This window comes from Morone saxatilis, unplaced genomic scaffold, assembly GCF_004916995.1.
Source record: "Morone saxatilis isolate NCDOM2014 unplaced genomic scaffold, NCSU_SB_2.0 Contig11, whole genome shotgun sequence".
Lineage (NCBI taxonomy): Eukaryota > Metazoa > Chordata > Actinopteri > Moronidae > Morone > Morone saxatilis.
In genome coordinates this window covers 10358772-10373314 of record NW_023339663.1, presented here as the reverse complement: position 1 = coordinate 10373314, position 14543 = coordinate 10358772, and positions in this window count along the sequence as shown.

Genomic DNA, 14543 nt, shown 5'->3' with positions numbered 1-14543 from the left:
ACACACACACACACAGTCTCCATTGCTGTCTCTCTTTACCTCTTACTCTTCCACATCTTTCACAGGATGTTTCACCTTCCCCCTGCAGCTGACCCTTAGACCCACAGGCAGCTTCATCCTGGATAATGTTATTTCTGATGTCCTCTCTTTCCTTCTCATACTGGCACATGGACATCACACATATTTGAAATTAAATTTGTTTGGTTCTCACTAAGAATCTAACTGATTTGCCCTTTTTTTTTCTTTGTTTAAACAATTAACAATCAGCTCTCTGCCTCACTGCCCCCTACCTACAGTTTAATACTGAAACATTTTTTTTAATATGGCAAAAAACCTTGCATCAGAGCTGTCTGGTAATACAGTTGGGTTATATCTTCCAGCCATTCAGAATCGAGAATTCTTCATGGCCATGGCCAGTATCTCCCGCATAACATCAGGTCACACTACGTATGTGTTTTATAGCTCTTTCCTGGTAACCAGGGGCACCAGCAGGGATTTTAGGATTTTGTGATAAAAGTTTTGTCACTCTCTTCTCCCACTGGATTTAATCTCTCTGAGGACGTAACACTTGTTACGAGCACATCACATAAAGTGATCTGATATATGTCCGATACTGAAGTCTCATATTGCACCATCCAATCAAACGCATGCTTACTGCGTGAGTTAGCATACCAAGCATTACCTAGTTGAGATTTGCCCTTTTTCTGCTGCGAATTAGATCACAGTCAGGTGTACTTTACTATGCCGATTACTTGGTGAATTATGCGGGACAAGTTGATAGTGGAATCTTGAAGAAAACATAAGACAACTTGACCTGTCTTGAGCCACCACGTTCTGTAACTGCATGAACTCGAACAAGATTCGTTTGTGTGTTCAAAGTGGATGGAAATCTGGAGTTTGTGAGCTTCAAGGGTATCCCTTGGAGTGAATTTTACAGCTAATCTTTGTGAGTTAGGTTAATCTGACCTGTGTAAACTAGTAAATGGTTAAGAGCAATCATTTAGAGAAGTAAGGAGAAATATTTGTGTGCATTATTGGATCATTAATCTTCTAAAACCAGCAATTCAAGTTTGTGTATTCTGTTATTCCTGAACATGACATGTACAAATCAGTGCATTATGACACTGTGCCTGCCTTCTCTGTGCAAAAACAGTGACAGTGGCCAGCAGTTGTGGTGAGCCAAGCTAATTGATAGAATTACCCGAAAGATCTGAACTTGTTTTCATCTGAAATACTGGCAAGTCTGATCATTGCTAGAGCACTGAAAGATACATTCAGACTGCATATTTTTATTCCTTTCACTCACAAAAAGACACAAAAAAGGGAAAACTGTTCATTGCATTAGCCATTGTTTTATTGTGTTGAAGATAATTTTATTAATTTGTTGATTGATATTGATGTTTGGGAATTTATATATTACAGGTATTATTGATGAGAAGTAAAAATGGGTTTTGATATGTTGTTAAATATGTGTTGTTAATACACAAAGCTTTCTTCACAACACACATCTAATGCAAGCATATATCAATAGTGGTGTCATATATCATTAAAATTGGCCCTGCATCAGTGTGATTTCAATACAGGTCGGTCCTTATTCGATGCTTTCCCCTCACTGCTTCCCTTTTCTGGTTGTCATGAAATATTCACTTCTTCTGTGACTTCTCTTTCCCCTACCACTTATTTGGACTAGACTCTTCCCTCCTTTTATCCTCTGTTGTGGTTCTGTGTATGGTATAAAATCCATCAATCATTTTTATTGCCTCAGGTTTAACTTGGTGATCAAATACATGAAAAACAAGAAAGAAAACTGTGCTCATGTGTCAAAAACACACAAATGAAAAACAATTGTCATTAGTAAAAATTGCAAAACAAAAATGTGAAATTACATTAAAAGGGGAAACAATTGGGAATGACAGCTCAGACAATACACAGCACAATAATCTTTTAATATAATGTATCTTATTTTCGGTAACACCAACCCAGGTTAAATGACTCTGTTAGTGCCAGGAGTTGCATCAGTAGTGAGCTGTGGGAATTGTGACCATATGGCGATGATAGGTCACACTAGACAGAGGTCCAGAGAGAGTGCCTCAACAACCCTGGTGCTGATGCTGGCAGGTAAAATTAAAAACACCCTGTCAAAACGCAAACAAAATTAACTGCCGGCTTTAATCCCAAGGGATGCTACCTTGCAGGTGCATATCTGTCTGCGTTTTGGCCTCTGGCCCTGGTCTGGCAGAGGAGCGAAGCATAAGGTAAATGAAATAGAGAACATGCTCAGGCCTGGTGGGTGGTGGGCACAGGGCAGAGGGGTGCCAGCCTGCCAGACCCCTCCTTGGACAGTGAGGGTTAGGGGGCAATGGAGACAGTGTCTGAGCTGGATGAAACAGCCCTAGACATCAAACAGCATGAGGTCTTACAAGGCTCATTAGGAAAGAGGCTGCAAGTCTGTTAGCCCCCTCTTTATTGTATTAAATAGACACACACATGGTTGAGCCATGGTGAACTATACTGCTCATTTTCAGGAAGTGAGGTGTTTGAATTGATATTGATGTACTAGTGTTTTTTACTAGACCTGGAGCAGACTTGATTCACTTCTGTGGTATATCTTGTGGAAATTATGTTGCTGTTGCATTATAAGTTGTACCAAATAGTGATTACTAATTTTAAATTACTGTGTGAAACAAAAACGATATGTCTTGCAGATGTCTGCACTGGATAAAGTGTGATGAGACATGATTTGATTGCTGCATATAACACAGCAGCATCAGGAATAGTCTAAAAATAACGTGCAAGGGTAGACAATAATGAAAACACCCCTCCTACAAAGGTGTGTCGTATAAGGTTGAATGCCAATTAGCAGCTTTTGTCAGCTATGAAGGAACACTGGTATCATATTATCTGTGCGACCAAAACAGGAAAAACTGTCAAGAAGACTTGCAAAAACATTTAATATATCAGGGGGAACTCACGGTTTTGCCATCAAAAGTATGGCAAGTACAGACAAGCTGCACTTAGAGGAAGATACTGAAACTAGCTACACCGGTATGATGGACACATAAAAGGAGTTGACAAATTCTGCTAACTGGCATTCAAGTTAATATGACCCACATTTGTAGCTGTGGTGATGTAAGTACTTCAAAGTTGAAGTTCTTTCTCATGAATAGTTTACAGTATTTTGTTGTTATTCTGTCTTCTCTGTATGTCAAAGTGTCTGTGATTCTTTAGACAAGAGACTTATGGGAATCATGGCACATTCATACCAAGCAGGGAACTTTTCTTTCTTTCTTTCTTTAGTTCGGCTTGATTTGGCAAATGAGAACAATGGTAGCCAGTTTGTGCTGCATGATCACAAGAGATTGCCTTTTTTATGTTTTTGTACCAAAAAATACTTTTGTAGCTTGGATAAAGACCCGAGATGGTAAATTAGTGCATTTGTCAGGACATTTGCTGTAACTGGGTTGTGTTTTACTCCCAATCAATAATTTAGATTCTTAAAAGGATAACAAGCTGTGTTTGTCCGTAAGCTATTCCGTGTAACTTTTGTTTACATGGTTTACATGCAATGAGAACTGTGAACCTAAACAGAGGAGGGAAATGTACAAAAAGGAAAGCTTTTAATTGTTTGACTGTTTGGCCAAAACCTGCAAGTGAAATGCAGTTAGCAAGACATCAGAAATACTGCTATTCATCTTTAACTTTACACTGAGTAAATGAGTGCTTTTTTGCCTGCTTTTTAGCTACGGCTCCATTTCCTCTCAAAACTGCACCTCTAAAACAACAGACTTTGACCACAGTGCCAGCTTTTATTGTATACCAAAAAAAAATATTAAGGGAGAGCTTATACCTGCAGAATTGTGCATTGTAATCCAGCTCTTTCGAGTTTAGTCTGTGAAAGTAAAGGGACACAAGTTTTAAGTGTCAGTTTGAAGACTTGGTTATAGGCAAAGTGAATTGTTTTTCCTGTCTTACAAGACTTTTGCATAGCTGTATTAAAAAGGCTCCCTGCCCAAACTTCTATTAGCACCATCTTCCCTGTGGAGAATATCGTCAGTATGAGAAAAAGGCTTCTAATTTTTAGACATATTGGCATTTTCAAATTGCTGATTGCTGATTGCTGACACACAGAGACACTGTTTTATTATAAATTCCTTTTGTATTACAGATATGTGGACAGTGGAGTTCTGAAATTGAAAATACATGCAGTGGCTGTGGTAGATAGGAGTTTGGGAAAGGTTCTCTTAAAACATTATTTTTCACTCACAAATGGCAAATAATCATTGTAATTAGTAACAACAAAAAAATATCACAGTTATTGTAATGAAAACTAGCTGGTGCATATCAGACATTGTTCTGCATTCTATTAAACCAATAAATTATACTGATCAGGTTCACAAAGACATGTCATCATGTTCAGGGCTCATATAAATGTGCTGCCACCAATCAGAAAATCTGAGATCCACCACTTGAAAATAGCTGCAGGCAATATCATGAAAAAAAAAGGCATCAAATGCCCATAAATTAGTGTTTAACAGACCTGTCAACAGGGGAAACCTGCGATGGCTTGAGGGATGGAAATGTTAGTCTGTTGGTTGGGTGGTCCATTACTTTAGCCAAACTAAGATACACTGGACATCATATCATATCATATCATATCATATCATATCATATCATATCAAAATAAAAATAGAATCTGTCAAAGATCCAGTTGGCATATGTCCATATTTTTGACAAAATGCATTATCACCTTGGATTGTACTATATTTTTGTTATATTTGTTTGTTATATTTTTATCTATTTCAGTGATAGTGGACATGGTAAACATGGCTGAAGATATTTAGTTTTGTTAAAATTATATTTGAAATAGATAGATAGACTTTGGTCTTAGTCTGTTGCCAAACTTTGTCCAAACTTTGTACATGGCATTCTTCTTGACACATGCAGCCCAATACTGTTGGCGTCTGGCTGGCATTACAGCACTATAGCTCTGATAGCAACTACTGTACCACAGTAATATACACTTATTTGTCAATGTTTGCTCAAGATGACAGGTCTTTCAGCATCCTCAAAGGTTCTTTAATTCTTATTTTTTCATACCTGTAAATGCAGTTCTTATTTGTTCCTTTTATGTGAATAATCTACTTAAAATCCCACATTGATTCCAATCAACTCAACACAAAAAACAAAAAAGAATGTAAACAACCCAATTATCGGTCCTTGGTAAATTTAATGAATGAATGAATGTTTAATAGAGCTGAATCATTCTTCTTTCACCTTTGCAATAGATCCAGCTTTAGGTCTTCTTATTTACTATTACTGAAGAGAAGATTTATGTTATTTATTCTTACAAAGCTTATGATTTATCATCAATCTTTTTTTGTATACCTGGCAAATGCAAAATCTAAGATAGATTGATAGACAGATAGATAGATGTGTTGATTTGTTGTGGAAAAAGACCTAATGTGTTTTTCCAGACTTAATTATTTTACTAGCGGAGTATAATCATTTGGAGTAATGCCCTGGGGACATTATGAATTTGGTCCTGGTATACTGGGAAAGACTTAATGCTAGTTAAAATATCAACATTTGGTGGCGTATGAAATTAATTTTCTATCTAATAGAAAATCAAAATACTGGCTGCCTCCTCTCGGGTATAATTTCCCATTTGTGAAAATTAAATGGAAATTTGGAACAAAGATATAGGAGATAACTAAAGGTCAAGTGTCTGCTAACAAGCCCTCTCTCCCATGTAAACAAATATCTTGTATTTGATAGAATGCATTTTCAAACTGGTAAATTGACTGGAGAAAAAGTGAAAAAACAATTCAATCATTCTTCACTTCAAAATGTGAGATGGAGGTTGCCACACATAAAGTATGTACTGAAATAAGGACACATTTAACAATATTTTTTAACATAAATGGAAATGCCACTAACAAATGTTGCTGATGTTGACTCAGACTTAGCTTTTTGGATTCCTTTAACTGATCATTAATTACCAATCTCTGCTGGCAAAGTGTAGATATAATCTGAATACAGAAAACAATAATAGTTTACTTCAGTGTGTTTGTTTCACACAGCCATCCCCTGCTGGTGTGCCTCCTGATGGGTGTGTCATGGAAATAAAGTGTCATTTCCCCTTTTCCAATGAATTATTGGCCGTTAATTTTCATTTGAAATATACAGTCTAATTAACAGGTTTGAAACTACATCAACAGTGGTGATAACCACTGTTTTATTAATAGAACATGCCTTTTGCAGACTCTGCACACAAAGCCAAGGCAAAGATGGATGTCTTGGCTTTAATTAACCAGAATTATTTACTGACTAGGGCTGGCTTATGGGAGCATCACTCATGTAATGGATATATTAGCAAAAGACTGAAGGGATTAGCTTCTGTGGAATTAACAGACTCTGGGCAGTTCATCATGTACTGATGGCACTATACAATATTTATACTATATTTATAAACCAAAACCATAGTAGATGCTGCACTGTATGTGCATATATTCTTGTGAGCACATGTGCGTATTTGTTATATGTTCTTTTTAGCAAAAAATACTTATACTGCATTTTGACAAGATGGATAACAGAATGATGCCATCTGTTGTTCATTATGAAGCTCATGCCATGTGTGTTTTCCTAAACCCTAAATCTATTTTATATACTATGCTGTTCACTGGAGTTGCACAACCAATGGGACTGAACTGCTGTTACATTAATGTGGCTTTCAAAACTTTCTCACAATTTGCGTCTTATTTTCATTATTGCCACATCACAAACTTTATGATCATGGAGACAGCATCTGTGCCAAAGTTGAGGCCTTGCCCTTTCAGCTGGAAAGCAGCCAAGCCAACAGCAATAAGTTCCAGTGATGTCTGCTGACCTGCAGCTCCTCTTGGACATCTCCTTTTTTTAATGTGCTTCTCTGTATTTCAACCGGCACGGTGCGTCCTGACACCAAAATTGCATTGTGCTATTGTACTATTGGACTTTACCTGTTACCTAGGTTAGTCACCAAAATACCAAACTACTTATTTGCTATGTTCTGCTTTTTGTCTGCAAGGGGACTAAGTGGTTCTTATTACGCTTTCCAATATATTTGCGGTCATCAGCCAATGCATGGTTTTCTTTTCTTACCCAATACTGGATAGAATGTTTGGCTGTAAACATGTATGCTAGTCCAGCCCTTTAAACTACCTAAGGTGCTTAGTACAAACAGAAAGAAGTACAGGCAATTTTGAAGGGACATTGGGCTGGGTTTGGTTTTAGGTTAATCTCTCTCTAGTTTTTGGTTGTGATAAACTCAATACCCCCAGAAGAATTCATGAACACAGTGCTACATACAGATTTGGCTTGCATAAATGTATACATTTAAACACACACACACAGGTCTGCAAACATATGCATCCCTTTAAACACCTGAAGCAATGTCTTCCTGAATAACATGTGTTCTTTAATGTCATGATAAATAGAGTCACATTGGGATTCAGGGTTGAATTCCAGTCAATAGTTTTGTTCATCTGAAACACAAGCAATCTATAATGTCTACAATATGTGTGAATACAATCAATGGTCTGGCGTACAGAAATGAAAGCAGAGCAGTCGTCCTCACTTTATGCTTACTTAGATCAGATTCTGCCTCTAGTGCTTGTGGCCCTCAGTTATGTCGTCTGGTGTGGTCATATTTTAACTTGTGGTAAATGTCAGATGTTGTTGCAATGATTCATGTGAAATGCGAACGGCTAGAAATGGTAAACACAAAATGGCAAAATCAGCAGGAGATTGGTCTGTGTTTGCAGTTGTGCCGCTGGTCACCACTGGGTCCTGCTTGGCGTTTATTTAACATGACACATTTCAACAGCACCTGGGGAGCAAGGTCATGGCTGCACACACAACACACACACAAAAGGCACGCATGCATGTATGCAGGCACACCCACCCACCCACACACACACACACACCTACATTCTCAGAATCATTCATTTCATATTGGATATCCCTGCTGCATTCTAAAAGACAGCCACTTCTTTTCTAATCCTAAAGGGCGACATGTTTTTAATTATTGACATTCAGGTGAGGATTAGCATTTGATGCTGTCTGACCCCACAGACATGAGTGGCAGTGGGCTGGGTAGGGAGGAGGACAAGCGGCTGGGGGTGGCGATTTTCAGGGACAAAGAGCCTACTGAGGAGGCAGAGGAATTGGTTGGGGAGGTTGAGGTGCAGTGATTCACATGCAGTGCAGGAGGCCTCTCTGTATCACCCCCTCCCTTCCCCCAAATCCCAGGAGGGCAGGGGGGAATTGATGAAACGAGCAGGAAGGCCTAATTAAAGGCTCTCAGCTCAAACGCATTGATGTATTACATCTATTATGCCACAGTTCGATAGGTCTGCCAGGCCGGGGCTGCCGCGGATACTGAGTCCCGCCAAACAAACTGAATAAATAATAGCAGCTGAGAGGGAAAGAGAGAGAGAGAGAGAAAGCAACAGTGAGAAAGAGAGAATGGGAGATGAGTCCAACAGGCGTAGTTGTAATGAAGCCTGCTATAGCCATAGGCATGTCAAACAGGCTCTGAGATTTATATTATGTATGTTAAGCCCCATTTACAATATGTACAGCAGAGTTGCAATCAGGGAATGAAAGTACTGTGAGCCAAAGTCAACGAGTGTTGATTTAGAGAATGTCTCATTGATATAAAATTTCAGCATCTTTTATTTATTACGAATGGCTATTGTTTAGTCTTGAAAAATAAAATGCTGTTGGTAATTTTGACTAATTAATCGACAAGTGTTTTGAACTCAATACAGTGTGATTCAAGTAGACAACCCATCTGGATTCATACTGCACTTGATGTCTTGTTGATTAATATGTAGCCTTGACTGTTTATACCAATTTAGTCAGCTTTTAGATCAAAGGTCAGATCCACCGACAACTCAACTGCTTGTGGACATTAGTTACTTTGTCACTTACGGTACATGGGAGGAGTGGAGGAGGTAATGGGGTTGAGTTATGCATTTGTGTTTGTTAGGGATGACTGAGTGTGGGTTTATTTCATGTGTGGAGGGGTTGTGCACAAGACCAATGTGCATAGAATGAGGAGAGAGGTTGGGAGGTGCAGGGACAAGGAGACTAGAAAACAATACATGAAATTATATACACACTTAATGTACTTGTGTAGGTAGGGATGGACATTAAACTGGTATTGGGTACATAAACATTTAAAAAGCCTCATGCTTTTCCATTTCATTCTTCACCAAACTCAATATTGTTATTGGCTAATCTAAATCAAAATTTCTTCTAAGTTACTGTATGTTATGTTGTCCACAATTAAATATTTAAATATATCACCCACGAACCAAACACTACATTTTGAACTTTTAACTTCTAACTTCAAGTAACTACTAGAGAAATGTGTCTTGCAGCCATAAAACAAAGAATGCAAGACTTGAATATAAGACACATAAAACATAATAGAATACACTTATGCCTAAACCTACCATATGACTTCACATAAAATACAGTGTGCATAAAGGTGACATCATTAACATAAACCCTGGAGTACATCCAGCCATCACCATCCAACTCAGTCATCAATGCTTTTACACCTTCCTGTCTGACTAAGAATGTCATTGCATATTTTTAACTGTCCATGAACAAAGACAGCTAGTACAGCTTGTGATTACTCTGTATGAAATTAGTAATCAAAGCTGAAAAATAGAAACATTTATGTAAAAATCCCAAAAAAGAAACACTTAAGTCTCCACTTATTAAACCAAAATCTCCCAAATGGTCCATGGACAAGTTTCGATCTAGTAGAGTACATGAGGATATGTGGCATGGCGAGCCCTTAATGCTCAGATGAAAACAGTAAGCCCGGGAAACATGGAGGACATGAGGTGGATTTTGTCAGTGTAAATCCAGCAGCCAGCTACATTGAGCGAGGGATATAAAAAAGCAGGACAGCAACAAATTCAGTAGCAGTGCTTTTTGGTTCTGGCAAAGTGACGAAAGAATTCTGTGTGCGTTTGTCTTTTCCTGTCAGTACGTGTGTGTGTATGTGTGTGTTGTTGTGACGGTGTGTAAATATATGTCTTTGCTTGCAGAACACACGGAGGAGCAGATTTGTGAGACAAGCTCGAGCAGTTGCCTTCACAGCAGTGGTGAGATTGGAAGCGAGTGGTTTTTGAGCCAGTGTGACTGATGGCGTCTGTTAGCAGCGATGGCCACAGAGAGGACGTCTTGTACTTGTGGCATGGGGAAGCTGCAGCTTTCGGAAACAATGCTGTCCTCAGAGAGTGCACTGAAATGACAGGACAAGCAGGGCCAGTGTTTCCATTCACAGTCCTCTCAACCTTCTGACACTTTTCTCACTTCCACCTCTCACTTATTATGATGCCCCTTAACACTCCTCACCTTCCATGTCTTCCTTCTATCACCTCTTTAACATACTGTATCCCTACCACTATAGCAGAGCTGCCTCTGTCACAAACAGGTGACTGTCTTCACAGTCCAGTCCTGCCTACATGTTTCTGTTTTTCTTCCAGACCGGGTTTATAATGCCTTTCCTATAGGTTCACGTAGACAGTGTTGGGCAGTAACTGATTAGTAGTGTAACTAATTACTTGAAATCCAACAATCCCATCACATAATTGGATTCATTTATGTAATTGCTGAGGAAACTAGTTTGGAAAATGGAAATGCTTATGTTGATTTGATTTTAACAACATGGATGTTTTTTAATCATCTTAATTCTGAATTTTGTGGAGAAAGGACACAATTATCAATTTTGTAGGAAAAGTAATATAACTATTAATTTTGACAGGGAGTAATAAGTAAAGTAATATTGTTATTTAAAAGAGTAATGAGTAATACATAATATTTTGTGAGGAACCAGCCTAACACTGCACATAGATACATCGACAGAAGTACCAGCTTCTTCCACTGTAACAGCTGCCAACTAAGAAACATTATGTCATACTTTTTGCTTCTTTCGAACTGGCTGACAAGTACCCTGCCAATAATTTGACTTTATATGTAACTATAACAGCAATACTAATGTAAGTATACATCTTTGTGACCTATCTTTGTGATATTTAATTTATGTTAGCTAATACAAGTTATCAGGTTATAACAGCAGAATGGTAACCCTGTCTCCTAGAAATTACATGTATATTTGTTTTAATAGCATAAGTGTGTTTTGGGGAAATCATAACTGGCAAAAATTTTTTGAATGCAAGTGCTACTCTCTTGTCATAGCATGCCAGTCATAGGGAGATATTAAGGGTGGATGGTGGGTGTAAACAGCACAGGGCTTTGATATGAAGTTATGTTACCATCACATATCAAAATATGAAAAGATTTGAAAGGTTGAAAGTAAGTTTTGAAAGTGTAAACAAAACTTTTAAAACTGAAAAAAATATATCTGAATGTCATTGTTAAATTATTACTCAACTCTGCAGTGTAACATTTTCTATTTTACAAATGCAAATGCAGCAGTCTGAGTTAAAAATTATTGAAGATATAGATAGGCCAATCAACTCTTGTTGTGTACATTATTTTTCCTAATGTCCAACAGTATAGCTAGTTCACTGTTGCAGCCTACAGTTACTGACTGTGTATCACAGTGAAAGGTCCAGTTGGTAATATAAATTGAATTAAAAATGTGCTGTTCACTAACAAAGGCTAAATTAAGAGCTGCTAAATGATTCCAGTTAATTATGGTAGTTTCTGTGAGCTCAAACTGAGGTTTGAACCATTTCTATGGATGTAATAGGGTCCATAACAGTATATGGTGAGAACAAGAGTGGTAGCATTCTTAAGCTAATGTATGGCTGTGTTATCTCCATTAATGGCCTTAGTTAAGCTTGCCACGCCCAAAACTTGCAACAGCACTGTTTAGCCTGCATAATATAGTTTGAACTGCAATGTTTAACAATCTTGAGTTATGGTTGTTTTGACATGTATTTATGATGAATTGCTGTTTTGGTGATAGTGCAAGTGTGGATGTTGACTACAACCTAAACAGATGATCCAAATTATTTGATAAAAGTCCTGTACTGTGTTTGTCAGGTCCGCCTCTTTTGGACCAACATACAAACACATCAACCATAACTTGGAAATAGCCAAAGGGAAACTGTTAACTAAAGTCTGTACATATGCCATATCATGTCAATGTATCTGCAAAAATTGTTTTTGTAGAGACACAATGGTAGAATTATATACTATAAACTTACAGCTTCTTGATCTCTCCTGTAACATTGTCTTTTTCACTTCTGTTATTTGTTTTTATGCTATTTGTATAGTGAAAAAGAAACTAAAATTGAACATAAACTAAACTAGAATATTCAAAGAAGAGTGTAGCCAGTTCCTATGTACAAGATTGTTGAGCCATAGATTAATTACAGGGTAAAACTAATGTACATTTCCCATTTGTAACTTCATTGCTGTTGGCAGTTCTGTCAGTCTTTCTTTAACTTGTGTAATGTCCCTCACTTGAGGTGTGCATCACCACGTTTACCTGTCAAAACATATTTGAGGGATCTTGATGAAGCGGAAGAGTGGCAGTTATGGAAAACATCAAAACTATTTCCCATTGGGAAGCCAGTGCAGCTGGTGTCATAATACAACACATGGCACATCTCCGCCTGCTTAAGATTTGCTTCAGTGGAGTATCTGACATCTCCACAACTATTTCCTTAATTGACATAGTTAAGTATGCACCCTCCATTTCTGAATTGTAAATACCTGCCGTAATGTAGTGTAAAATTATTATTCCGGCATCAAGAAACAGCCATAATTTGCAGCTGTCAGTTCTGCTGCATATTAATTTCTCAAATGTACTGTTGTTTAGAAGCAGTTAAATGGAAAGTATTGCACTCTTTTCTCACCATAAACTGTTCATTACCTCACAGGCAAGTTGTCTGAATCCAGTATTGATTCCTAACTTTTAATTGTTTAATTACCCTTCAATATTCTTTATTATTATTCTATTTTAACTGAAGTTATCTTGGACTTGTTATAAATCTTTTCACAAGGGCATTTTAAATTCTTAAACACAAGTGTCTGGACATATTCACTGCACGTTTAAACTGCTATAGTGTCAAGTCTTAAAATACTATGTAGACTTTATTCAATGTCAGTTTATTGATAGTATGTTAACCTTCAAAACTGTAGCCTTCTGTTACAAAGGACAGGTCTAGGAAGAGAATGATGGAGAGGGAGGGACTATTAAAAATAGGTTAAGCTTGTCTCTGCACTATTTCTAACAGGCTCAGTTTGTTCCCTCCGGGGTCTCAGTGATTTGGAGTGTGACCCTGACCCTTTGCTTCTACACAAAGACGGACACACACACACACACACAGACACACACAGTTCTTCGCCCCGGAAGATTGCTGTGCACTTCACTGGAACTAAATCACAGTGAATGTACTTGTCGGTTCCACTGGCCCTTAACGAGATCTGTGTAGCTGCTATCGTCGCATTGTAAAGCGCCAGGCTGAACATGATTTAGTCTCACAGAAGCATTAAAGACATTCAAAGGAAGGACAGGTGTCACCTCTCTGATCATGATGATGTGACTCCGCTCTGCAGGGCCTCCCTGCACACGGGATCAAATGAAAAACTTAAATAGTTAAATGCGTTTTTGAAGTATGGACAACATCAATTAAGGATCAATATATACTCTACATAGTCATAAGGTGTATTAATGCATGGATGAATAACAAATGGAAGTTAGATTCAGCTCACCAGCCCCCAAATTATGTTTTTTTCTCTTGGCTTCACATTCTGGCAGGCAATATTAAAACACAAAAGTTTAGAATTTAGATCACTTATATTTATTTGACCTCGGTGACAACTATCTCTACACAATCTAATAAGAATAACATATTAGGTATTAATCCAACCATAGTTTCATCAGTTAGAACAAGAGGCATTAAGGATTAAAAATTAGTGTACTTTTCTGAGGAACTCAGACATGCACCATTACCAAGCACATCTAAGTGAATCTTGGCAAAGGAAACTCTTACTGCCATCAGACTCCATTCACCATGGGCAATGCATCAGCTTCACTTAATGTAAAAAAAGGAACATTTTCTCAAGCAGGTCCACTGCACTTTCAGCTGCAAAATCTAATCACCAGACATCGGTGTTTGGAATTAACTTCCTCCTTCACACATACTTAACCTTTGGGCCCAAGATAAATAAATATCCCAACAAGGGTCATACTTGACACAAGACAACAAAATAAAACTCTGTTTAATGAAAGAGGAAAATACAAATTATTGTAGTTTTACTTTACACCATAGACACTAGTGCCGGATGAAGTGAAGATTTTTTGCCTAAAAAGTTTTTGTTGTGTTATTATTCTGTGCTTTACTTGGTTTTGATCTGAAATGAACGTGCCAAATTGTTGTAAAGTTTTGCAAGGGAGTGATAGAAAGCATCTTGCCTAGAAACATCAATTCAATTCAATTAAATTAAATTTTATTTGTATAGCGCCAATTCATAACAGAAGTTATCTCAGGACACTTTTCAAATAG